The sequence below is a fragment of the Phasianus colchicus genome, chromosome 2 (assembly GCF_987193195.1).
Source record: "Phasianus colchicus chromosome 2, bPhaCol1.hap1.1, whole genome shotgun sequence".
NCBI classification, from domain to species: Eukaryota; Metazoa; Chordata; class Aves; order Galliformes; family Phasianidae; genus Phasianus; species Phasianus colchicus.
The window spans coordinates 52,926,567-52,930,371 of record NC_143437.1 but is presented as its reverse complement, the minus strand read 5'-3'; the positions used below and the strand labels follow the sequence as shown (position 1 = coordinate 52,930,371).

General features: G+C 40.7%; 1 pseudogene; it reads right to left on the bottom strand.

The window, feature by feature from the left end:
- Positions 1 to 722: 722 nt before the first annotated feature.
- On the bottom strand, positions 723 to 1,369 carry LOC149919029 (uncharacterized; annotated as a pseudogene).
- Between the last annotated feature and the right edge of the window lie 2,436 nt (positions 1,370 to 3,805).

Here is a 3,805-nt window from a genome sequence, read left to right as displayed (position 1 = left end):
CTAAATCTAGGACACAATGATAGGTTTTTATCTCCCTACTCAACGTATCCATTAGGGAGGCAATATTGGGTACGGCCGCATGAATAGGTGGCATGACCTTATTTAATTCTCTGTAATCCACTGTCATTCTCCACGTGCTATCCAACTTCCGCACTGGCCATATGGGGGAATTATATGGGCTGTGTGCAGGTCTGATAATGCCCACTTTTTCTAATCCCTGCACCGTTCTCGATATTTCATCTTGCCCACCCGGGAGTCTGTACTGTCTTACATTAGTAATCCGGTGCAGTTTCAGCAGGCAAATAGGCCCATGTTTCGCATGGCCTCTTAGTATTGCCTGCACCGCCCAGATACTGATACGTCTCTGTCAAAGTCTGAACTCTCCCACAGTTGTCTGGAGAGCCAGACCCCATAGAATATCTATGCCCAAGATGTACTCCTGGACTGGGGCAATAGATACCTTATACTCCCGAGGTGGGAGATGCCCAACCCTCAGTTTTAACCATGTTTGGGTGACAGGAATAGTCTTCCCCCAAAGCCACCAATCATCATTCTGTCTCCATCAAATTTGGTTGGATCTCCGTAAACAATTGATGTTTCTGCTCCAGTGTCTACTAATGCCATGACTCTTTGAATGTTTTTTTTTCGGGACCAATAAATCGTTAATTCTACATAGGGCCTCAGGTCCCATCTGGAGGCCCTAGGGGGACTAACATCCCTCGTCACATCATGAATTGAGCTATGTCCAATTCTTTTGCTTCCAGTGGCTCAGGCATCGTAGCCCGAGACACCTGAGGCAGCTTTTTTTTCCTATAAGGAACAATGAAATCCTCTAAGTTCCATGTTGTCGTTGGCATTCTTTCATTTATAACCCTTAGCCTTGGTTTCTTAGGGTAGGTCTGAAATTTTTGGTTGTCCTTTAGTTGTTTCCACAGTTGGAGAAGGATATATGGTTGGGCTGGCCATCAATCTTAGCAAACTGGATCCCAGCCCAAATTAAATCATTAAACATTTGTTTTCAGGAGACCCTTATGGGTCCCGATTGAGGAGCTCGAGTAGCCGGTATTTTGGTTTTAGTCACCGGCAAGACCTCGGCTTCTTCTAGCGTCCAAATGTTGCGCCTATTCCACAGGCGTTCTTTTTCTCCTAGGTCAGCCACTAACTGCACAACCTGCTGGACAACTGCTTCTGAGGCCACTAGGGGATTTAATATAGAGACCAGAGTACCATACAGATGGGAGGGGGCTTGTTGTAAAATTAGGTCTCTCATCCCCGCTGAGAATTTGACCAGATCAGGGCCATCAAAGATATCTTCATAAATCGCTTCCCTTACACCTAGCTCACAGATGTAATTTTGAAGGTCCTCCATGGGGGACCACATCCCTGTATGTAAAGGAATATCAGATTTATTGGGCCATACCATACAGCAGGCCGCCATTAACCATTCTGTTATAGAATGGTTTTCATCATTATATTGATTACCTGCATATAATCTCTGTTTAAGAGCAGGATGGATGGTCATTGTGGACAATTTGGCTATTTCCGGGCCATTCACCAGAACACTTTCTGCCCCAGAATCCCACAGTCTTAATAACCAAGCTGGCACACTTTCTCTAGGTTTCTGCCTGAATCGTTGGACTAAGTCCATCAGTTCTGTTGCCTTGTACGGTCAGGCTGTTACATGCAAGTGGGTTTGAGCGGGGGGCCACTGATCAGGCAGCACCCCTGCCAGTCTGTCCTGTACCTTTTTTGTTTTTTTGAGTTATAAAAGGACGGACTTCTAGTGCATCCATCAAAATTGGGGATTCAAGATCCAATTTAGATTGTTTATTTTCCAGATCAACACAGTCTGTTGATTCAGGAGCCTGGTCATCGTTTATTGAAATGCTACGAACTTGACCTATTGGAAGATGTAGAATTGTTTTTTTTCCTGTTAATATGCCAAGTTCCTGTTCTAACTTTTCAATATGATCTTTTAAAAGTTCATTTTCATTCACTAAAGTATTATTCCTTATTTCAGCATTGTTTAAAGCATTTAATAGCAGCCATGCCACTGTAGAAGCAGCTAGTTGTCTTTCTCTAGTGACTAATATATCTTTGCCTAGTCCCTGAAAGTAATCCACTAGGCGATATGGGGAAACGTTTCCCACAACACATAGGGGACCCCATTTTTCAATGATAGTTGCCAATTCATAATAAGGGGATCCCACAGATCCTGGGATCTGCCCTGGAATTATTTTATCTAGGGGGGGTAGTGTTCTCCCCCTTGAACCATTTACAGAAATTCCAAAGAAAGGACATAGTGTAAGTTTTAGTATATTCGGCTTGCCTGCCTGGCTCACCAAGTGTATAATCAATGAAAATTATATAAAGGAATATTATATATTTTAATAATATTAAGATGTTATAATAATGAAATAAGCAAGAGAGTTAGGCACAGCAAGACAAAGAATAAATAGGAGGCTTACTCATGTCGTGGGCTTGCTCAGGAAACTCCAGGGGAGTGGATCTTCTTAAGAGAAAAAGAGAGATCCTTCCCCACTGGTAGTCAGCTCTTAAATGGGTCTAGGAGAGGTGGATCCAGGCTCCACCCCTTCCTGCAGCACAGGTGAATTGCTTTCACCTGTGCTCCCAGGGCTGACTCATTGCTCGCCTCAGGTGACTAATCAGAGGTTCAGGCCATGACTCAGCAGTTCCCATACATCTACCTTGTACTGGAAGGCTGCTATAAGGTCTCCTTGGAACCTGTTCTCTAGGCTAAACAGAACAGCTCTCTCAACTTGCCTTTATAATCCAGTTTTGTAGCCCTAAATATGCCAAGATCCAGTAGGTCAGAGAAAACTCTTACTTACAGAAGCAATCATTTTGATCTAACAGTTAAACTTCTACACCTCTAAAAGTTAAGGCTTCTGAAAATCTCTCTTTTTTTGTGTTTGTACAATAATTCTTCCTCATATCCTTACAATCAGGCAAGAAAATGAATGTGATGTAATGTTAACAATCTGCCAAAGATTACTAATACTGTTTTTATAATAATAATAATAGCAATTACAGAGTCAGGTCTTATATATCAGTGTTCATATGATCATCCTAACAAAATGGTACAACATAGAACAGGTTATTCAGTTTTAAATATCAACAAATGACACTTGGTTACACAGGAAGGCTATAATGTCATTGAAAGGGAGTTCAGACTTGTAGAATAGATGCTGATATCAACATAGTTGGTGCAAAATGAAATGTGGATTGTAGAAAGAAAGCTTGACATTATTCTTCATTTTGTTTGCTGCATTTGTTCCTTTGATTGTTATTGTGTGGTTTTGATGAACTAAAAAAGGCTAGTGACAGTTATCTAAAACTTGGCAAGTTGACAGACATGTATCTAAGTGTTTATAACAAATGCCTAATTAATGCTGAGCCACAGAAAGAAACCTTTTGAAATTCACAAAACATTCTGCAGAACCTATAATGGATTCATTGTAATTATCATTTACAATGAGAACTACATTAAATTCTAAATGCAGCTGAACTTGAGAGTTTTTTGATCAGCAAAGTAATCTGAATTACTGCCACTTGGTTTATTTTTCATTATTACATAAAAATGAAGCTACCTGACCTTTTACAAATCCAGTCCCCACAAAGTGGTTTGGCTTATCATATTGTCCAGTGTGAGGAAATTAATAGTAAAGGCAGAAACCTACAGATCCTTTTTTCTCTTTACCAATACAAGAATAGTTAGATGAATAAACATCATGATAATATATTACATTACAAGTGGGCCCACTGGGTGTACCAGTAATGAAAG